General features: G+C 45.9%; 1 protein-coding gene across 2 annotated transcripts in view; it reads right to left on the minus strand.

The window, feature by feature from the left end:
- The window catches only part of LOC120991971 (zinc finger protein OZF-like), a 576950-nt gene that overhangs the window by 426608 nt on the left and 125342 nt on the right, over nucleotides 1-25000 (minus strand). The gene's annotated exons all lie outside the window — the stretch shown is intronic.

Raw genomic sequence — 25000 nt, forward strand, 5'->3', positions numbered from 1 at the left:
TTAACCACCATCCATGGATAGGACAGTGTGCTTATGGGACCTGTATCTTTGTTAATTTTTGATTATGAGGTGGCTCACCTGTTAATTAATCCGGACTGGGTGCTCTAACTGTTCGACTCACCCAGTCTATCCTAATACTACATATATTCTAGTATAGTTAGGCACAAGGTAATAACAATGTCACCTACAGACATAAAATTAGATTGGCACCGTATACTGATATCTCAATCATAATGTATCATTAAGAGTGTGTGTAATATGTACGGTGCCCACCTACAGTCAATGTTATCAACTTCTTGATATAGGTGAGTAAGGTTGTATGATGTCACAATACAAGTCTACTGTGTCGATATTACTAATAAATATTCATTTTCATTTATTTTCAGAAGAATAAAGGCAGACAAGCTTTTCTGCACTGTTCCAGCGCTCCTCGCCGCGCCTCAGAACAGGTAATTGCATCCCGTATATTTTGTGATGTTATTTCAGATGACGTCAATCCATGTATTGTTATACTGATCCTGCTGGTGGTTAAAGGTCACGATACTCTCTAAGTGAGTTATCGTATATTACACAATGAAATTCACTTGCACTTAATATACTGTACTGTATTCGACATGGTGATTCCCACAATCTTGCTTATGAGGATGTCATTGTATCAAGTCTTATAGTTGTACTTGCACATGTATATTTGAGTTATTTTCTATCGCCAGTAACTCACTGTTTGCTGGGTTGGAGTTGGGTCACGTATCTGCCGTGGCGTCCCACGTGTGTTGCGGTCTGGGAAACCCTTACCTCCACCTTCTTTCTCTCGTGAGTATTACTGCGCTAAACTTCCTGGTTGTATGGCCGCAGGATCGAACCGGCCAACTCTCTGTACGGAACTGTTGGTAAAGTTGGAGTACCACGTGTTTTAGCGATGTCGTGGCGGAACTCGATTTGCTAATGAAACTTCTGTAATTCTTCAGGAGCGCTCCAAATTCTGTAAGTGTAACAAGCAGACTTTCAATATATTATCAGGGGGGCTAATTCATACCAAACGTGTTTCAGAGTTAATAGCATACTCCTTATTTAGTGGTTAAAGGGGTTGTCCGAGATATTTTTTTATTCTTTTTATGTTTCTAAGTAGGCAAATGTAACAGCTTTCTAATAAACTCACTTTATCTCCATTGGCTGGTTTCTCAGATTTTACTGAGGGTCACATGACCTGTAATGTCAGCTTCTCTCCCTGCTCTGATAATGTTAGTGCACAAGCCTGAGAGATCTGTACAGGAGATGTCACCGTGCTGGCCACGCCCCCCTGCACTGCCGGCTGCTGCTTATTGCTCTCTCCCAGGATTCTGAACCCCTTCAGCTGCACAGACTCAGGGCTGAAGTGTTTACTGTGTAGCTGCAGGCAGTGAGGAGACAAATGCTGGGCACAGGAGCTGAAAGAGAAGATCTGAAGAGCATTACAGGTAGGGGGCAGATCCTGTGTGTATTAGCAGTGTCATTATACAGCTGGGACTTGTAGTCCTACACATACAACATGCTGCAGAGTCTCCCAGCAGGCAGACATGTCACTCAGGGCAGCTCTTGTATCCACTCCCTTAGCAGTGTCATTATACAGCTAGGACTTGTAGTCCTACACATACAACATGCTGCAGAGTCTCCCAGCAGGCGGACATGTCACTCAGGGCAGCTCCTGTATCCACTCCCTTAGCAGTGTCATTATACAGCTGGGACTTGTAGTCCTACACATACAACATGCTGCAGAGTCTCCCAGCAGGCAGACATGTCACTCAGGGCAGCTCTTGTATCCACTCCCTTAGCAGTGTCATTATACAGCTGGGACTTGTAGTCCTACACATACAACATGCTGCAGAGTCTCCCAGCAGGCGGACATGTCACTCAGGGCAGCACTTGTATCCACTCCCTTAGCAGTGTCATTATACAGCTGGGACTTGTAGTCCTACACATACAACATGCTGCAGAGTCTCCCAGCAGGCGGACATGTCACTCAGGGAAGCTCTTGTATCCACTCCCTTAGCAGTGTCATTATACAGCTGGGACTTGTAGTCCTACACATACAACATGCTGCAGAGTCTCCCAGCAGGCGGACATGTCACTCAGGGCAGCTCTTGTATCCACTCCCTTAGCAGTGTCATTATACTGCTGGGACTTGTAGTCCTACACATACAACATGCTGCAGAGTCTCCCAGCAGGCAGACATGTCACTCAGGGCAGCTCTTGTATCCACTCCCTTAGCAGTGTCATTATACAGCTGGGACTTGTAGTCCTACACATACAACATGCTGCAGAGTCTCCCAGCAGGCAGACATGTCACTCAGGGCAGCTCTTGTATCCACTCCCTTAGCAGTGTCATTATACAGCTGGGACTTGTAGTCCTACTCATACAACATGCTGCAGAGTCTCCCAGCAGGCAGACATGTCACTCAGGGCAGCTCTTGTATCCACTCCCTTAGCAGTGTCATTATACAGCTGGGACTTGTAGTCCTACACATACAACATGCTGCAGAGTCTCCCAGCAGGCAGACATGTCACTCAGGGCAGCTCTTGTATCCACTCCCTTAGCAGTGTCATTATACAGCTGGGACTTGTAGTACTACACATACAACATGCTGCAGAGTCTCCCAGCAGGCAGACATGTCACTCAGGGCAGCTCTTGTATCCACTCCCTTAGCAGTGTCATTATACAGCTGGGACTTGTAGTCCTACACATACAACATGCTGCAGAGTCTCCCAGCAGGCAGACATGTCACTCAGGGCAGCTCTTGTATCCACTCCCTTAGCAGTGTCATTATACAGCTGGGACTTGTAGTCCTACACATACAACATGCTGCAGAGTCTCCCAGCAGGCAGACATGTCACTCAGGGCAGCTCTTGTATCCACTCCCTTAGCAGTGTCATTATACAGCTGGGACTTGTAGTCCTACACATACAACATGCTGCAGAGTCTCCCAGCAGGCAGACATGTCACTCAGGCCAGCTCTTGTATCCACCCCCTTAGCAGTGTCATTATACAGCTGGGACTTGTAGTCCTACACATACAACATGCTGCAGAGTCTCCCAGCAGGCGGACATGTCACTCAGGGCAGCTCTTGTATCCACTCCCTTAGCAGTGTCATTATACAGCTGGGACTTGTAGTTCTACACATACAACATGCTGCAGAGTCTCCCAGCAGGCGGACATGTCACTCAGGGCAGCTCTTGTATCCACTCCCTTAGCAGTGTCATTATACAGCTGGGACTTGTAGTCCTACACATACAACATGCTGCAGAGTCTCCCAGCAGGCGGACATGTCACTCAGGACAGCTCTTGTATCCACTCCCTTAGCAGTGTCATTATACAGCTGGGACTTGTAGTCCTACACATACAACATGCTGCAGAGTCTCCCAGCAGGCAGACATGTCACTCAGGGCAGCTCTTGTATCCACTCCCTTAGCAGTGTCATTATACAGCTGGGACTTGTAGTCCTACACATACAACATGCTGCAGAGTCTCCCAGCAGGCAGACATGTCACTCAGGGCAGCTCTTGTATCCACTCCCTTAGCAGTGTCATTATACAGCTGGGACTTGTAGTCCTACACATACAACATGCTGCAGAGTCTCCCAGCAGGCAGACATGTCACTCAGGGCAGCTCTTGTATCCACTCCCTTAGCAGTGTCATTATACAGCTGGGACTTGTAGTACTACACATACAACATGCTGCAGAGTCCCCCAGCAGGCAGACATGTCACTCAGGGCAGCTCTTGTATCCACTCTCTTAGCAGTGTCATTATACAGCTGGGACTTGTAGTCCTACACATACAACATGCTGCAGAGTCTCCCAGCAGGCAGACATGTCACTCAGGGCAGCTCTTGTATCCACTCCCTTAGCAGTGTCATTATACAGCTGGGACTTGTAGTCCTACACATACAACATGCTGCAGAGTCTCCCAGCAGGCGGACATGTCACTCAGGGCAGCTCTTGTATCCACTCCCTTAGCAGTGTCATTATACAGCTGGGACTTGTAGTCCTACACATACAACACGCTGCAGAGTCTCCCAGCAGGCAGACATGTCACTCAGGGCAGCTCTTGTATCCACTCCCTTAGCAGTGTCATTATACAGCTGGGACTTGTAGTCCTACACATACAACATGCTGCAGAGTCTCCCAGCAGGCAGACATGTCACTCAGGGCAGCTCTTGTATCCACTCCCTTAGCAGTGTCATTATACAGCTGGGACTTGTAGTCCTACACATACAACATGCTGCGGAGTCTCCCAGCAGGCAGACATGTCACTCAGGGCAGCTCTTGTATCCACTCCCTTAGCAGTGTCATTATACAGCTGGGACTTGTAGTCCTACACATACAACACGCTGCAGAGTCTCCCAGCAGGCGGACATGTCCCTCAGGGCAGCACTTGTATCCGCTCCCTTAGCAGTGTCATTATACAGCTGGGACTTGTAGTCCTACACATACAACATGCTGCAGAGTCTCCCAGCAGGCAGACATGTCACTCAGGGCAGCTCTTGTATCCACTCCCTTAGCAGTGTCATTATACAGCTGGGACTTGTAGTCCTACACATACAACATGCTGCAGAGTCTCCCAGCAGGCAGACATGTCACTCAGGGCAGCTCTTGTATCCACTCCCTTAGCAGTGTCATTATACAGCTGGGACTTGTAGTCCTGCACATACAACACGCTGCAGAGTCTCCCAGCAGGCAGACATGTCACTCAGGGCAGCTCTTGTATCCACTCCCTTAGCAGTGTCATTATACAGCTGGGACTTGTAGTCCTACACATACAACATGCTGCAGAGTCTCCCAGCAGGCAGACATGTCACTCAGGGCAGCTCTTGTATCCACTCCCTTAGCAGTGTCATTATACAGCTGGGACTTGTAGTCCTACACATACAACATGCTGCAGAGTCTCCCAGCAGGCAGACATGTCACTCAGGGCAGCTCTTGTATCCACTATCCACTGTATGAGAATATAGATATTTGTTTGCCTAAAACGTGCTTAGCTGACTATCAGATTTACAGTGCTATATATATTTTTTTTCATAACTCGGACAACCCCTTTAGGGACCAGTTCAGTTCTGAAGTCCATTTGTGGAGCTTACATAGTGGAAATCCCCCATAAATGATCCCATTTTGGAAATAACACTCCTCAAGTTACTCAAAACTGATTTACTGATACAAACTTTGTTAACTCTTTAGGTGTTCAACAAGAATTAAAGGAAAATGGAGATGAAATTTCACATTTTTGGCAGATTTTCCATTTTAATCCATTTTTTTCTTTAACACATCGAGGGTTAACAGCCAAACAAAACTCAATATTTATTACCCTGATTCTGCGGTTTACAGAAACAGTCCACATGTGGTCATAAACTGATGTAAGGGCACACGGCAGGGCGCAGAAGAAAAGGAGCGCTGTATGGTTTTTGGAAGGCAGATTTTGCTGGACTGGTTTTTAGACACCATGTCCCATTTGAAGCCCCCCTGATACCCCCCTACAGTAGAAACATTTAAAAAGTGACCCCATTTTGGAAACTACGGGATAAGGTGACAGTTTTATGTGTACTATTTTGGGGTACATATGATTTTTAATCGCTTTATATTACGTTTTGGCACCGTTTTTATTTTTTGTCATTTTACAACATTCATCTGACAGGGTAGATCATGTGCTATTTTTATAGAGCAGGTTGTAACAGACGCGATGATATCAAATATGTCTATTTTGTTTATTTGTTTTCAGTTTCACATAATTTTTTTAACGCGTTATTATGTTTTTGTGTCTCATTTTCTGCACGCCATATTTTTTATTTTTCCTCTGATCGTCTTGTGCAGGGGCTCGATTTTTTTGCAGGAAGAGTTGACGTTTTTATTGGTACCATTTTTGGGTACATATGATTTTTTTGATCATTTATTATAACAGTTTATGGGGCAAGGTGACCAAAAAATTGGTAATTTTGGCACCGTTCACCTGATGGGTTAGCCTATGTGATATTTCTATAGAGCAGATCGTTACAGACATGGCAATACCTAATATGTATACTTTTTCTTATTTATTTAAGTTTTACACAATACTATTTTTGAAACAAAAAAAATTATGTTTTTGTGTCTACATAGTCTGAGAGCCATAGCTTTTTTATTTTTTGGGCGATTGTCTTATGTAGGGTCTCATTTTTTGTGGGAAGAGGTGACAGTTTGATTGGTGCTATTTTGGGGGGCATATGCCTTTTTGATCGCTTGGTGTTGCACTTTTTGCCATGGTAGCTGACAAAAAATAGCTTTTTTGGCACATATTATTTTGGGTTAGGTCATGGGATATTTTTATAGAGCAGGTCTTTACGGATGCGGCGATACCTAATATGTATGCTTTTATTTATTTATTTCACTTTAACACAATAATAGCATTTTTGAAACAAAAAATAATAATTTTAGTGTCTCCATAGTCTGAGAGTCATTATTTATTTTTCTCATGGTTTGGTCTATATTGGACTTTTTGATCGCTTGGCATTACGCTTTTTATGTAAGGTGACAAAAAATGGCTTTTGTGGGACAGGTTTTTTTTTTTTTTGTTAGTTTTTTACGCCTTTCACCTTAGGGGGTAGGTCATGGGATATTTTTTAGAGCAGGTTGTTACGGATGCGGCGATACCTATTATTATGTCTATATTTTTCTTATTTTAATTTGGTTTTACACAATAAACGCATATTGGAAAAAATAAATCATGTTTTTGTATCCTCTTTCTAAAAGCCATATTTTTTTTTTTTTTGGGCGATCGTCTCATGTAGGGGCTAATTTTTTGCGGGATGAGGTGACGGTTTGATTGGTACTAATTTGGGGTACATATAACTTTTTTGATTACTTTTTATCCAATATTTTGGGGAAGTGAAGTGGGCAAAGTTTTTATTTTTATTTTTTTATGGCGTTCACTGTGTGGTAAAAGTAACATGACCCTTTCATAGATCAGGTTGTTACGGATGCGGTGATGCCAAACATGTGTAGTGCATTTTATTTTTTACATTTTTAATCAATTATAAATTTGCGGCTATAAGAAGAAATTAGTTTATTTAATTCTTTTTGACCCAGACCCACACTTCTTGAAGATCCAGTGGGTCTGATGGCTTACAATACACTGCAGTACACTATATAGTGTACTGCAGTGTATTGTGACAACACTAAGCCTGATCAAGCTCCTGCCTTTAACAGGAGCCTGATCAAGCTTAGATATACCATGGCAAGCCTGGATGCCTGTGTAAGGCGTGTGGATGCCATGGTAACCATCTGGATGCTGCCACAGCAGAGCAGCACAGTGCCCGATGGGGAAGGGAGCTTCCTCGCTGTTGACCCCTTCCATACAGCGGTCCCTACAGACCGGCCAGCACCGATGTTGGCCGTTATAGTAGAGTGCCAGCTGTATGTTACAGCTGACACTCTACTACCACTCGGCCATCCTAAAAGATTGTGGGGGTGGGGGGTCCTACTCGACCATCCTGAATAATTGCGGGGAGGGGTGGGGTTCCGCTCACGATCCTGAATTGGGGGGGTTATCAACAGTATAAACTAAACAGTGCAGCCCCGACCTCCTCAACACTCACTAAGCAGATCGGAGCTGCGCTGCTGAATGCTGCGATTGGTCAGTCAAATCTGCATTGCTGTCCGTGACACCCGTTTAGATGCCAGTGTCACCGCAACTGTACTTGCGGTGACACTTTGATCTCATGACATACTGTGTACGTCAAGATGCGGTAACTAACACCACATCATGACGTACACAGTACGTCATTGGTCATGAAGGGGTTAATAAATTCTTGCAGTCTGTTAATGTTTTGCTCAGTTATTTCACTTTTATATAATGAAAATGAAACATTTATATGTCCACATACATTATAAAACAATTACATGGAGCGTCGTTACTTCCCCCCATGTCACTCTGGACTCTCCCGCAGTGTAGGTGTAGGTGTGAATACAGTGATAAGACGCAAGGCTCACGGGGACAATTCACCCTCACTGCATCTTCTTTTTCTTATATCCACAATACGTTTCCTCCATAGATCTCGGTCACAGTTGACAAATATAAGTTGGGCATTTGCCTGATCCAGGCTAATTCCACCCAAAAACATAAACTTATTGATTTTCTTTTTTTTTTTTTTATAGCATTCTACTGAGTGTAAACAAGTTATGTTTTTCAGTATGTGAATTCTCTCGTCCCTCTCAATTTCCTTTCCTTGTACACAGTGTCCTCGTACAGAGCATTAATACGGCTTCTCTCCTGTGTGTCTTCGCTGATGTACTCTAAGTTTTGCTTTATAAATAAAACATTTCCCACATTCGGAACATGAATATGGTTTCTCTCCTGTGTGAATTCTCTCATGATATGTAAGTCTGGATTTAGTGCCAAAACATTTCCCACATTTTGAACATGAATATGGTTTCTCTCCTGTGTGAATTCTCTCATGTTTAATAAGACTATATGTATCTATAAAGCACTTTCTACAATATGAACACGAATGTGGTTTTTCTCCTGCGTGAATTCTCTGATGTTTAACAAGATTTGATCTTTGTGCAAAACACTTCTCACATAGAGAACATAAATATGGCTTCTCTCCTGTGTGAGTTCTCTCATGTGTAAGAAGACTTGTTTTGTTAATAAAACATTTCCCACAATGTGAACATGAAAATGGCTTCTCCCCGGTATGACACCTCTGATGTCTAACAAGAGTTGATTTATCTGTAAAGGACTTCTCACATTCTGAACATGAATACGGCTTTGCCCCTGTGTGAATTCTTTCATGTCTAATAAGAGTTGAATTATCTGTAAAGGACTTCTTACAAACTGAACATGAATACGGCTTCGCCCCTGTGTGAATTCTCTCATGTCTAATGAGACTTGATTTATCTTTAAATGACTTTTCACATTCTGAACATGAATATGGTTTTGCACCTGTGTGAATCCTCGTATGAGTAACAAGATGAGATTTATGTGTAAAACATTTCCCACACTCTGAACATGAATACAGCTTCTCTCCTGTGTGACTTCTCTGATGTGTAACAAGATTTGATTTCTGTGTAAAACATTTTCCACATTCTGAACATGAGTATGGCTTTTCTCTTGAGTGAATTCTTATGTGTGTAGAAAGACCTGAGCTTTTTGTGAACTCTTTACCACGGTGAAACCGTTCAGCCACTTTCTGACCTGCACTTGTGGTAACATTCTGTGCTTGGTCAAGAGAAGGCTCCTCATGATTAGGGGGATTATAAGACAGATCTTTACTGTGATGTCCTGGTGGTACTTTGAGGTTAATGAGGTTTTCCCCTGAAGAGCGCTGTGTGATATCTTCATCTTCTGCTTTACAACTCAGTGATAACATGATGTTTCCCTCAGAGGGATTTTCTGTTAGGATAAAAATCGATATTGTTATTATTTTTTTTTTAAACACAAAGCAGACAAATTTATAATTTTCCCCTGAGGCTCAAGAAAACGCATGCAGTTTTTATGTAGTCTGAGGTGTGGTTTTTTGAAGCAAAAACAGAAGTATATCCAGCAATAAGGAGAAGTAAAAAAAACATTCCTTACGAATCTACTCCTGAATTTGGGTAGGAAAAATGCACCAAAAACTGCTGCAAAAATGTCATGTGTTACTTTTTATAAATCTTTGTATAATTGGTTCAAATTTATCAAAGTCCAGGATTCTGGTCTGCACCAGGTCACCACATTAGGTTAATACAACTGAACTTAAAGGTAATGTACATCTTTGGAGGAAAAAATTTTATGATCACATTTTACTCATTTTTGGGCTAAAAATGATTTGTATGTGCAGTCACAGCTCCTTCTGCTCTTGCACATAATACAGGAGTCACTGCCCAAAGTGCTACTTTACTGGAGCTCTAAGAAAGAAACCTCTCCTAAAGAAACCTCTGTCATCACCTTCTCCATTCATCACTCCTTACCTGTGGTGACATCTCCTGGAATGCCCTCCTCCACCTCACTCTTACAGGGGGGATCGCCCATCATCCGCTCTTCTTCATCCTCCACTTTAATATCAGTCAGATCTTCCCCCTGATTTGTCATCTGTAACAATTCAGCACAATACAGCAGACAGGTGGGAAATCTAACAGATCCACAGAAGAGACCCCCACAATCTATGACCCCTCTATGACTGCAGGACCCCCCCCCCCCCCCCCTATATAGATGTGTATAGGGCTCAGCTCCATCTACCTGAGGGTTCTCCGGGACCTTCTCCTCTGGAGAGTCCTGGGAATACAGAGGATGGGGACATCTCTCTGGTGGATTTCTCCTCCTGGATACATCTGTGGAGACACAAGCACACAGTGACTGAATACATGGCCTCCTGTAGATCTGTCTATAGATCAGACCCTTCTCTCAGCTCCTTCACTTCTAGGTTTAGATATAAGGGCCTAAATAACAAGCTCAAGTAACTTGTTGGCTGCAGGCCTGGAGTGGCCTATGGCCTACAAGAAGAAATATAGTTGCAGGGAGAAAACGGCTTCCAGCTCTGCCATCTACATTCATGGCCTAAGAACACAGAGACAGCTATAAAGAACAGGGAGTCTCTTAAGACCCAGCATGATGACACCCCTGCTTAATACAAAATTCAGGAGTGATAACCCAAAGTGAAGATCTTCAACAGTCAAAGTACATGTAGTAAGGGAAATATCTGCTCCAAGTTCCTTCACAATGAGTTGTTCGTTCACCTCTATGTATGTAAAACCGCAGATTTCCTTTCCCTGGTGAGACAATTCCTTTCTCCTAAGAACACACAGGGCATCGCAGCTAGCTTAAAGATGGTTGTAGACTGTTCATCTTTAGCAACATGACAGAGTTGTTGACTTGCCTTCCATATCTCAGTCTGGTAAAGCATTTGTTGGATGCTCTGGAAAGTTGTCAGATAGCACAGGACACCTCTGAGGTCTCGTTGAGTCTATCACTATTAGAGCATCCTGGAGATCCAGGGAATAGAATCTGCTGCATTTTTTGTTTGATCTGGTGGCAAACAAGGATGGTCTTGAAAAACTGAGACATCTGGTAGAAAACATTTTGGTTTAGACACGATTCCCCCAATTTAATGTGACTAAACACTTTTACAATAGTAGCTTCTATGACAGCTATTCCTGCCCCATACACATAAATACAAGCTTGGTTCTGCTAGGTGGGAACATGTTTCAGTGAAGAGAGTGGAATAAGCCGCTCTTATGGTGGCTTATCCTCAGTCAGAACAAAAGGACCGACACTGTAATTACACCAGATCCTTTCTCCCAACATTATATGTTGTATGAAGAGTAGGGAGGCCATCATACACATTATTTTGTCGACCTGCCCCATCCAAATAGGAGGGTTCCGCTGACTCTTGGATATGGAGGAGCCTTTGGTCTCAGGTACAATGGCTTCGGTAAACTGCAGTTGGGTTCATCCCAATCATGGATTGGATATCTACTACAGGATATGAAACTTTCACACTTCTTATCTACTGTATAATCCTCATGTATAATTGCTCTAACAATTTACTGCTACAACTGTTTGTTTCCTCCTCCACGCACATTCATCTGCTCCATATCACTTGTCTTCGTCCACCTCAGTATTCCTATGTACTTTGGTGTATAAATATGTGATTATTCAAATATTGTCTAATAAGACGCCTGACAATGAGGCCCAAGTAGCCTTGAAAGCCCGCAATTGTGTCATTAAAAAGTATCAACCACTAAGGAATCTCAGTCTTTTGCGATCTGCCTGTCCATTCTCTGGTCCCTTCAGATGAACAACATACAGGGATAAGGTGTGACTCTTAAGCTGGCCATACACAATAGTGTTTTGTCGACTGAACCCATCAAGAACGCTGAATTTGGCCAACATACTATGTGTGAGGAGTAGTGATGAGCGGCATAGGCAATATTCGTTTTCACGATATTTTGCAATTTTTTCGCATAATATTTGCAATAAATTAGCAAATTCTAGAATTCCTGATCTCCAGTCATTATTTCACGATTGTGCAAATCGGCACTAATGATGCACATATTTTCTTGCGCAACTTCACATTTTACCAGGTCTGAGTAGATATTACTGATTGGTGCACTAAGTATTGTTGTGACATCACAGCACTATGTCTGTAGCATGTATGTATGGACAGCAGAGAAACAGTAATCCCTATCACACTACCTAACACCCTGCACTGGAACTTATCAGCTACACTAGACTAGACTGTTAGAATTTGTATTATGGCAAGAAAAAAGCAGCTAAGTAAAGAAAAACGAGTGGCCATCATTACTTTAAGAAATTAAGGTCAGTCAGTCAGCCGAAAAATTGGGAAAACTTTGAAAGTAAGGGCTATTTGACCATGAAGGAGAGTGATGGGGTGCTGCGCCAGATGACCTGGCCTCCACAGTCACCGGACCTGAACCCAATCGAGATGGTTTGGGGTGAGCTGGACCGCAGAGTGAAGGCAAAAGGGCCAACAAGTGCTAAGCATCTCTGGGAACTCCTTCAAGACTGTTGGAAGACCATTTCAGGGGACTACCGCTTGAAGCTCATCAAGAGAATGCCAAGAGTGTGCAAAGCAGTAATCAAAGCAAAAGGTGGCTACTTTGAAGAACCTAGAATATGACATATTTTCAGTTGTTTCACACTTGTTTGTTATGTATATAATTCCACATGTGTTAATTCATAGTTTTGATGCCTTCATAGTCATGAAAATAAAGAAAACTCTTTGAATGAGAAGGTGTGTCCAAACTTTTGGTCTGTACTGTATATATATATATAAGCTATCTAACTATCTAATGTAATTGGATAAGGAATAGGATCCAGATGAAAGCACAGAGCACAGCAATGACACTGCTCTCTCTCTCAGAACTCCATAAAATAGCGGAAAATGGGGGAGGTTCTTATATAGTAAGCGGTAAGCAACTTTCCTTTTGGTTGCTAAGGATGTTGCTAAGCTCAGACAAAGATATTACTGCCTTCTCATTGGCCCACAAGCAAGAAGGGAGGATACTGATGAAAAAAAAATCTAGAACATTCGCGATTACGAATATACAGCACTATATTCTATATCTTTGCGATAAAAATTTGCGATTAGAATATTCACTAGTGAGGAGCTCCTGACTCTCCAGATGATGTCAAGGGAGAAAAAAAATCAGACAAAATAAATATTTCCGCCCGATACTTTTCTTCTCTCAGGATATAAGCTGCTATACACGATCGGAGGAGCCAAACATATAGGTGTATGGGGACGCCAGGAGGGAGTCGGAGGGACAGCTACTGAATGTGTATGGGCAGCTTAAACCTTGAAGTCGGCCTCCACTTGTCTGTAGACAAAAGGACATCGAACTGATAAGACAAATAATCACATGTAGCTTTTCTAATAATCAATTACTAATATTAATATACTCTATGCAGTGTGTGAATTCAACCTTAGCCCAAAGAAGGTCTTTACATCTCGAATTGTTCTAAAATGAAATTGGTGGTTCTTCCTCCTGAGGCAACTGGAAATAGGCCAGTCCCAGGCAATATCAGAGACCTAGACAACATAATCCTTGTACTCAATGACTCAACGCCTGATGTTGAGTTCAGTTGAACTTGATCAAGTTCAGATACCAGGTTGGCAGCTCAGATCTTTGGAGGAATCTGAAACTGTTTTTATTTCATCTCTGCTGAAGAAAGGAAAGAATTAAAGGAATGTCAGGTTCTCCCAAGAGGTCCTGCCTACCCTCTGCAAACCTCAATACGGCCATTAAGACTCCATGATAGATGCTCGGCATGATCTGCTTCCTAGTAGCTAGCAGCATGTTTACTACTGAATCCGAGACACCCCTACTATGAAGGATCAACCTTTCAGATTCCAGGCTGTTAGATAAAGCCTGTGAACCTGAGGATGGAGCACTAGGCCATGGAAAAGGACATCTGGTCTGTCTGGGAGAATCCAGGGTTGATTTATCGACAGACATGTCAATCACAGTTTCTTTGGGCAGTAAGATTAATTGGCGCCCTGCTACCTCGTATCTTCTTCACTACTCTCGGGATGAGACAGAATGGTGGAAAGGCATAACCTCTCTCTCCTGCCCAACTCTGAGCCAAGATATCTACTGCTGTGGGCTGATCTGCTGGATTCACCGAAAATAATCTGCTGATTTTGCAAATGGATCTGGATGTGAATAGGTCTATCAAAAGCAATTCCCATTTCTCGACAATCTGGTAGAAACTGTTAGGCTTAGAGACCAATTTGTCTGAAACTGCTCAAGAAATCTGCCAGGTTGGTGTCCACGTACCTCAGATGAACAGCTGTCAGGAGAATAGATAAGTTGCTGCCAAATGAAAGATGTAGATACTGCAGCTCATCTCTCTCTGAAGTGAAAGGAAGCTGATCTGTGGTAACCCGGCACGCCACAGCGTTAGAAGGGTATTTTTTTTTAGTTAAGAACTGATTGGTTCTTTCGCCTAGAAAGGTAACCTGTCAGCTCTGGGGGCTCAGCATCAGAATGTAAGTGAGTATGAAGATAAAAATGACATAACCGGGCTCAGCACCACTTATAGTATACTCCACTTACTCCAGTTGGAGGGAGCAGACAGACTTCTGTTAATTATTATAGTACCTTTTATATTTCTTGAGTGTAGTTACTTGGAAAAGCTACTCAGCATATACAAGACCCCCTGTGATGTGAAGACTGCATTCCTTAGTCATTACCTCTGGGACATGCCTACTGGACATCCTCAGTAGGAGCCTGAATGTATGAAGGTCAAGATCCTTTGAAAACATCCATGAGGAAGGATGTCAGAAGACTGCCTCTCTTGTATTCCACCATGAATGGGTGTCTGCTATGCGTCTGTGCACCTCTAGGATGGTTGCCAAAAGTATCGGCTATGAGACTGCACCTGCCAGACGGCCGACAGGGCCCACCCAGTGATCACTGGTCAACGTAACTGTTTTTACTATGTATGCAAGTTGTCTTCCTTATTTATATTTTTTCTATCACATTAAGTAAATATATTTATTCACTTAACCTGTGTAAGCCTATCTATTCGCTAATCTTTGATTTCACGTTAAAACAGCCACTACATTTTGAACAGAGTTGTCTTCCTTTCTCCATTAACTGTGCTAGCTCTAGTGGTGGAGTCTGAGAAGGTTCTCATTTATCCAGGTCAAGGTCTATCTGTAAAGAATAAATCAAGGCAACTGGACTTACTGTAGATTTCTTGAAAACATTTCACTCGTTGGAAGAACGAGTGAAACGTTTTCAAGAAATCTACAGTACGTCCAGTTGCCTTGAATTATTCTTTACAGATATCTAGTGGTGGAGGCTGATTGGTGGGGGTGCCCTCTCCGATCGGATAATAATGACCTATCCTAAGAATAGGGCACCATTATCAAGAGTCTGGAAAACACCTTTAAGTGTTAGATGTCTTAACTGTGTCCAGCAGATCTCACACTGATAACAATGCCCCTGGCACCTGCAGAACATCTTGCCACATGATAGAAAATATTCAAATATTTTAGAGAAGGCTCACCTACTGCTCAAGAATGGTGTGGGTGCACCTACAAAAGGATTCACCAAATCCTTTAAAATAATTAAGAAGACAATTTAAAATAGTAGGGCACACCACCACTTGAAGCCACACGGAGAGTTAATACAAAGATATTTATTATAACATATAGTATTTGTGACATATAATGTTAAAATTTACTAAAACACATAAATTATTACTATAAAATTCCTAAAATACAGTCATCAATAGTGTAATCGGCTGGGTTATAAACAAAATCTTATATGTAACAGTCTTTTCTGAGGGTTAATTAACACAAATGATGTCCCAGGAAGGGATTCAATCTGATAGTCAAGTATAATATTTGAATGATAGTCACTTGTATTTTTGGTGTGGATTGGTTGCCACTTATCCTGAATCGCAGTAATTCCGCAAGTAAAACGCTGCCTAATTGCAAGACGAAGCCGGAATGCAGCGTTTTACTTGCGGAATTACTGCGATTCAGGATAAGTGGCAACCAATCCACACCAAAAATACAAGTGACTATCATTCAAATATTATACTTGACTATCAGATTGAATCCCTTCCTGGGACATCATTTGTGTTAATTAACCCTCAGAAAAGACTGTTACATATAAGATTTTGTTTATAACCCAGCCGATTACACTATTGATGACTGTATTTTAGGAATTTTATAGTAATAATTTATGTGTTTTAGTAAATTTTAACATTATATGTCACAAATACTATATGTTATAATAAATATCTTTGTATTAAGTCTCCGTGTGGCTTCAAGTGGTGGTGTGCCCTACTATTTTAAATTGTTTTCATGATAGAAAATATGTTACAGAAATTTCTGTGATCACCCCACTTAGTAGCCACAAGAGTGTCCTATTACACCTGTCATACTAATGGAGCCCTATGGACATGACTGACATATAATCCCCATGTAGCCTAGAATGTAAAATAAGAAGAAACTGTGGAGCTCCTCCATTACATGTCACTGCACACACGTGTATACACTGCACATGACGGCTCTTACCTTGTGATAGAAGAGGCCGGTGCTTCTCCATTACATGTCACTGCACACACGTGTATACACTGCACATGACGGCTCTTACCTTGTGATATAATAGGCTGGTGCTCCTCCATTACATGTCACTGCACACACGTGTATACACTGCACATGACGGCTCTTACCTTGTGATATAAGAGGCTGGTGTTCCTCCATTACATGTCACTGCACACACGTGTATACACTGCACATGACGGCTCTTACCTTGTGATATAAGAGGCTGGTGATCCTCCATTACATATCACTGCACACACGTGTATACACTGCACATGACGGGTCTTACCTTGTGATATAAGAGGCTGGTGTTCCTCCATTACATGTCACTGCACACACGTGTATACACTGCACATGACGGCTCTTACCTTGTGATATAAGAGGCTGGTGATCCTCCATTACATATCACTGCACACACGTGTATACACTGCACATGACGGCTCTTACCCTGTGATATAACAGGCTGGTGCTCCTCCATTACATGTCACTGCACACACGTGTATACACTGCACATGACGGCTCTTACCCTGTGATATAACAGGCTGGTGCTCCTCCATTACATGTCACTGCACACACGTGTATACACTGCACATGACGGCTCTTACCCTGTGATATAACAGGCTGGTGCTCCTCCATTACATGTCACTGCACACACGTGTATACACTGCACATGACGGCTCTTACCTTGTGATATAAGAGGCTGGTGCTCCTCCATTACATGTCACTGCACACACGTGTATACACTGCACATGACGGCTCTTACCTTGTGATATAAGAGGCTGGTGCTCCTCCATTACATGTCACTGCACACACGTGTATACACTGCACATGACGGCTCTTACCCTGTGATATAACAGGCTGGTGCTCCTCCATTACATGTCACTGCACACACGTGTATACACTGCACATGACGGCTCTTACCTTGTGATATAAGAGGCTGGTGCTCCTCCATTACATGTCACTGCACACACGTGTATACACTGCACATGACGGCTCTTACCTTGCGATATAAGAGGCTGGTGCTCCTCCATTACATGTCACTGCACACACGTGTATACACTGCACATGACGGGTCTTACCTTGTGATATAAGAGGCTGGTGCTCCTCCATTACATTTAACTGCACACACGTGTATACACTGCACATGACGGATCTTACCTTGTGATATAAGAGGCTGGTGCTCCTCCATTACATGTCACTGCACACACTGCACATGACGGCTCTTACCTTGTGATATAAGAGGCTGGTGCTCCTCCATTACATATCACTGCACACACGTGTATACACTGCACATGACGGGTCTTACCTTGTGATATAAGAGGCTGGTGCTCCTCCATTACATGTCACTGCACACACGTGTATACACTGCACATGACGGCTCTTACCTTGTGATATAAGAGGCTGGTGCTCCTCCATTACATGTCACTGCACACACGTGTACACACTGCACATGACGGCTCTTACCCTGTGATATAAGAGGCTGGTGCTCCTCCATTACATGTCACTGCACACACGTGTATACACTGCACATGACGGCTCTTACCTTGTGATATAAGAGGCTGGTGCTCCTCCATTACATGTCACTTCACACACGTGTATACACTGCACATGACGGCTCTTACCCTGTGATATAAGAGGCTGGTGCTCCTCCATTACATGTCACTGCACACACGTGTATACACTGCACATGACGGCTCTTACCCTGTGATATAAGAGGTTGGTGCTCCTCCATTACATGTCACTGCACACACGTGTATACACTGCACATGACGGCTCTTACCTTGTGATATAAGAGGCTGGTGCTCCTCCATTACATGTCACTGCACACACGTGTATACACTGCACATGACGGCTCTTACCTTGTGATATAGGAGGCTGGTGCTCCTCCATTACATGTCACTGCACACACGTGTACACACTGCACATGACGGGTCTTACCCTGTGATATAAGAGGCTGGTGCTCCTCCATTACATGTCACTGCACACACGTGTATACACTGCACATGACGGCTCTTACCCAGTGATATAAGAGGCTGGTGCTCCTCCATCATGGCCTCCTTGTACAGGTCCTTGTGGCCTTCTATATACTCCCACTCCTCCATGGAGAAATAGACAGTGACATCCTGACACCTTAGAGGAACCTGACAACACAATGACACCGTCATCACCCAGACCCCTCCAGTGCTGTTACTGGAGAATTTCCCAGCATTCCCAGCAGTGTCACCTCTCCAGTCAGCAGCTCCATCATCTTGTGGGTGAGTTCTAGGATCTTCTGCTCATGTATCAGGGGGTGAGGGGGAGGCTCTGTGATGGGGGGAGGGGTCCTGCTCCGCCCTCCTGACTCCTGGAGATGGATGATGGGAGTCACACAGTCCCTCGATGTCTTCTTCACTATTGTGTACTCCTGTGGATGGAGAGAGACACTTAGGGAATAAACCCTTCAGGGGCCATGTGCTCTCCTCCGGCCCTCTCCTCCTGGTACAACGTGCCTACTTACCTTCTCATGGCTCCTACAACATGACTATTGGTCACTGGTCACATGACACATCACTCACCATATTGGGGGCTGATCTTCAGGTTCTCCGTCAGTTGGAAGGTCTGGAGGCCCTTCTCCAGGACCCTGGACTCTTCCTATCACTTCCTATGATGGATTCTCCTTCCCGATGTCTGACTTGTTACAGAATACAATACAGAGGAGAGAAATCTAGAAAAGTTTACCTCTCCGCTCAGCAGGGAGATGATCTCCAAGGTGAGGTCTAATATTCTTCTGCTGATCTCCTTCCTGTCCATCCTTGGTGGTCATTCAGGAGAAGAGGAGAGAACTGGAGGAGCTGGAGGCTTCTAGTACTGCAGGCGCCTTTATGAGAAGAGGAGCGGAAATCATCCAGGGGACAAGACCAGATGTCACCTCCAGAACCGCACTGAGCCTGGAGGGGCCCCGCTTCTCAGAGCCCCCACCACATGGATTCCAGGGGCCCCAACATGGAGATCTCTAGTGGCTCCACAGGAGATAAATGTCTGATAGATGCAGGTCCCACCTCTGGGCTGTGCTCAGCTGTGTTCAGAACTCCTAGAGAAGAGACTGGAGAGAGCTGAGCTCAGGCCGGGCCCCGCTCCATTCATTCTCCTCCTGGAGGCAGGGGCCCCTCACCAGGACAGTCAGGGGCCAGAGAATGATGACAACCCCCACTACTCCTCCCCCATCATACTAATCTGAGGAGCGGAGAAGGATTCCTTGTGTGTAATGGAGGAGAATCTCCAGAAGTGACATGTCTGAGCTCTCCACCACACTGTCTCCTCACAGCTCATCTTACCTGCAGGCTGGAGGAATGGCTGATACCAGAGAGAACAAGAGCCCTGACTACCGACCAGGACCTGCCCAGTATCTGCTGCACTGCCAGAGCTGAAGGACCTGGGGTGACGTCACCATCATGTGATCAGTGCAGGGGGCGGGGCTCAGCAATGGAGAGGATAAAAGGTGGTGAAGGACCTGGGGTGACATCACCGTCATGTGATCATTGCAGGGGGCGGTGCTCAGCAGTGGAAAAAATAATAGGTGATGAAGGACCTGTGGTGACGTCACTGTCATGTGATCAGTGCAGGGGGCGGGGCTCAGCAATGAAGAGGATAAAAGAGCTTAGCAGTGGCGAGGAGAAGAGGTGTCCTCTCACCCTACCTGTGCTCTTCACAGTGCTGCACCTCCTACATCTCCTCCTCATCTCTGTCTACCATCCTACCTGTGCTCTCCACAGTGCTGCACCCCCTACATCTCCTCCTCATCTCTGTCTACCACCCTACCTGTGCTCTCCACAGTGCTGCACCCCTACATCTCCTCCTCATCTCTGTCTACCATCCTACCTGTACTCTCCACAGTGCTGCACCTCCTACATCTCCTCCTCATCTCTGTCTACCATCCTACCTGTGCTCTCCACAGTGCTGCACCCCTACATCTCCTCCTCATCTCTGTCTACCATCCTACCTGTTCTCTCCACAGTGCTGCACTCCTACATCTCCTCCTCATCTCTGTCTACCACCCTACCTGTGCTCTCCACAGTGCTGCACCTCCTACATCTCCTCCTCATCTCTGTCTACCATCCTACCTGTGCTCTCCACAGTGCTGCACCCCCTACATCTCCTCCTCATCTCTGTCTACCATCCTACCTGTACTCTCCACAGTGCTGCACCTCCTACATCTCCTCCTCATCTCTGTCTACCATCCTACCTGTACTCTCCACAGTGCTGCACCCCCTACATCTCCTCCTCATCTCTGTCTACCATCCTACCTGTACTCTCCACAGTGCTGCACCTCCTACATCTCCTCCTCATCTCTGTCTACCATCCTACCTATACTCTCCACAGTGCTGCACCCCTACATCTCCTCCTCATCTCTGTCTACCACCCTACCTGTGCTCTCCACAGTGCTGCACCTCCTACATCTCCTCCTCACCTCTGTCTACCATCCTACCTGTACTCTCCACAGTGCTGCACCTCCTACATCTCCTCCTCATCTCTGTCTACCATCCTACCTGTGCTCTCCACAGTGCTGCACCCCCTACATCTCCTCCTCATCTCTGTCTACCATCCTACCCATGCTCTCCACAGTGCTGCACCCCCTACATCTCCTCCTCATCTCTGTCTACCATCCTACCTGTGCTCTCCACAGTGCTGCACCCCCTACATCTCTGCCTCATCACTGTCTACCATCCTACCTATACTCTCCACAGTGCTGCACCTCCTACATCTCCTCCTCATCTCTGTCTACCACCCTACCTGTACTCTCCACAGTGCTGCACCCCCTACATCTCCTCCTCATCTCTGTCTACCACCCTACCTGTGCTCTCCACAGTGCTGCACCTCCTACATCTCCTCCTCATCTCTGTCTACCACCCTACCCGTGCTCTCCACAGTGCTGCACCCCCTACATCTCCTCCTCATCTCTGTCTACCATCCTACCTGTGCTCTCCACAGTGCTGCACCTCCTACATCTCCTCCTCATCTCTGTCTACCATCCTACCTGTACTCTCCACAGTGCTGCACCTCCTACATCTCCTCCTCATCTCTGTCTACCATCCTACCTGTACTCTCCACAGTGCTGCACCTCCTACATCTCCTCCTCATCTCTGTCTACCACCCTTCCTGTACTCTCCACAGTGCTGCACCCCCTACATCTCCTCCTCATCTCTGTCTACCATCCTACCTGTGCTCTCCACAGTGCTGCACCTCCTACATCTCCTCCTCATCTCTGTCTACCATCCTACCTGTGCTCTCCACAGTGCTGCACCCCCTACATCTCCTCCTCATCTCTGTCTACCATCCTACCTGTGCTCTCCACAGTGCTGCACCTCCTACATCTCCTCCTCATCTCTGTCTACCACCCTACCTGTGCTCTCCACAGTGCTGCACCCCTACATCTCCTCCTCATCTCTGTCTACCATCCTACCTGTACTCTCCACAGTGCTGCTCCTCCTACATCTCCTCCTCATCTCTGTCTACCATCCTACCTGTGCTCTCCACAGTGCTGCTCCTCCTACATCTCCTCCTCATCTCTGTCTACCATCCTACCTGTACTCTCCAGTGCTGCACCCCCTACATCTCCTCCTCATCTCTGTCTACCACCCTACCTGTGCTCTCCACAGTGCTGCACCCCTACATCTCCTCCTCATCTCTGTCTACCATCCTACCTGTGCTCTCCACAGTGCTGCACCTCCTACATCTCCTCCCTCATCTCTGTCTACCATCCTACCTGTGCTCTCCACAGTGCTGCACCCCCTACATCTCCTCCCTCATCTCTGTCTACCATCCTACCTGTACTCTCCACAGTGCTGCACCTCCTACATCTCCTCCTCATCTCTGTCTACCATCCTACCTGTACTCTCCACAGTGCTGCACCCCCTACATCTCCTCCTCATCTCTGTCTACCATCCTACCTGTACTCTCCACAGTGCTGCACCCCCTACATCTCCTCCCTCATCTCTGTCTACCATCCTACCTGTGCTCTCCACAGTGCAGCACCCCTACATCTCCTCCTCATCTCTGTCTACCACCCTTCCTGTACTCTCCACAGTGCTGCACCCCCTACATCTCCTCCTCATCTCTGTCTACCATCCTACCTGTACTCTCCACAGTGCTGCACCCCCTACATCTCCTCCTCATCTCTGTCTACCATCCTACCTGTACTCTCCACAGTGCTGCACCTCCTACATCTCCTCCTCATCTCTGTCTACCATCCTACCTATACTCTCCACAGTGCTGCACCCCTACATCTCCTCCTCATCTCTGTCTACCACCCTACCTGTGCTCTCCACAGTGCTGCACCTCCTACATCTCCTCCTCACCTCTGTCTACCATCCTACCTGTGCTCTCCACAGTGCTGCACCTCCTACATCTCCTCCTCATCTCTGTCTGCCATCCTACCTGTACTCTCCACAGTGCTGCACCTCCTACATCTCCTCCTCATCTCTGTCTACCATCCTACCTGTGCTCTCCACAGTGCTGCACCCCCTACATCTCCTCCTCATCTCTGTCTACCATCCTACCCGTGCTCTCCACAGTGCTGCACCCCCTACATCTCCTCCTCATCTCTGTCTACCATCCTACCTGTGCTCTCCACAGTGCTGCACCCCCTACATCTCCGCCTCATCACTGTCTACCATCCTACCTGTACTCTCCACAGTGCTGCACCTCCTACATCTCCTCCTCATCTCTGTCTACCACCCTACCCGTGCTCTCCACAGTGCTGCACCCCCTACATCTCCTCCTCATCTCTGTCTACCATCCTACCTGTGCTCTCCACAGTGCTGCACCTCCTACATCTCCTCCTCATCTCTGTCTACCATCCTACCTGTACTCTCCACAGTGCTGCACCTCCTACATCTCCTCCTCATCTCTGTCTACCATCCTACCTGTACTCTCCACAGTGCTGCACCTCCTACATCTCCTCCTCATCTCTGTCTACCACCCTTCCTGTACTCTCCACAGTGCTGCACCCCCTACATCTCCTCCTCATCTCTGTCTACCATCCTACCTGTGCTCTCCACAGTGCTGCACCTCCTACATCTCCTCCTCATCTCTGTCTACCATCCTACCTGTGCTCTCCACAGTGCTGCACCCCCTACATCTCCTCCTCATCTCTGTCTACCATCCTACCTGTGCTCTCCACAGTGCTGCACCTCCTACATCTCCTCCTCATCTCTGTCTACCACCCTACCTGTGCTCTCCACAGTGCTGCACCCCTACATCTCCTCCTCATCTCTGTCTACCATCCTACCTGTACTCTCCACAGTGCTGCTCCTCCTACATCTCCTCCTCATCTCTGTCTACCATCCTACCTGTGCTCTCCACAGTGCTGCTCCTCCTACATCTCCTCCTCATCTCTGTCTACCATCCTACCTGTACTCTCCAGTGCTGCACCCCCTACATCTCCTCCTCATCTCTGTCTACCACCCTACCTGTGCTCTCCACAGTGCTGCACCCCTACATCTCCTCCTCATCTCTGTCTACCATCCTACCTGTGCTCTCCACAGTGCTGCACCTCCTACATCTCCTCCCTCATCTCTGTCTACCATCCTACCTGTGCTCTCCACAGTGCTGCACCCCCTACATCTCCTCCCTCATCTCTGTCTACCATCCTACCTGTACTCTCCACAGTGCTGCACCTCCTACATCTCCTCCTCATCTCTGTCTACCATCCTACCTGTACTCTCCACAGTGCTGCACCCCCTACATCTCCTCCTCATCTCTGTCTACCATCCTACCTGTACTCTCCACAGTGCTGCACCCCCTACATCTCCTCCCTCATCTCTGTCTACCATCCTACCTGTGCTCTCCACAGTGCAGCACCCCTACATCTCCTCCTCATCTCTGTCTACCACCCTTCCTGTACTCTCCACAGTGCTGCACCCCCTACATCTCCTCCTCATCTCTGTCTACCATCCTACCTGTACTCTCCACAGTGCTGCACCCCCTACATCTCCTCCTCATCTCTGTCTACCATCCTACCTGTGCTCTCCACAGTGCTGCACCTCCTACATCTCCTCCCTCATCTCTGTCTACCATCCTACCTGTGCTCTCCACAGTGCTGCACCTCCTACATCTCCTCCTCATCTCTGTCTACCACCCTACCTGTGCTCTCCACAGTGCTGCACCTCCTACATCTCCTCCTCATCTCTGTCTACCATCCTACCTGTGCTCTCCACAGTGCTGCTCCTCCTACATCTCCTCCCCATCTCTGTCTACCATCCTACCTGTGCTCTCCACAGTGCTGCACCCCCCTACATCTCCTCCTCATCTCTGTCTACCATCCTACCTGTACTCTCCACAGTGCTGCACCCCCTACATCTCCTCCTCATCTCTGTCTACCATCCTACCTGTACTCTCCACAGTGCTGCACCCCCTACATCTCCTCCTCATCTCTGTATACCATCCTACCTGTACTCTCCACAGT

The sequence above is a fragment of the Bufo bufo genome, chromosome 2 (assembly GCF_905171765.1).
Source record: "Bufo bufo chromosome 2, aBufBuf1.1, whole genome shotgun sequence".
NCBI lineage: Eukaryota > Metazoa > Chordata > Amphibia > Anura > Bufonidae > Bufo > Bufo bufo.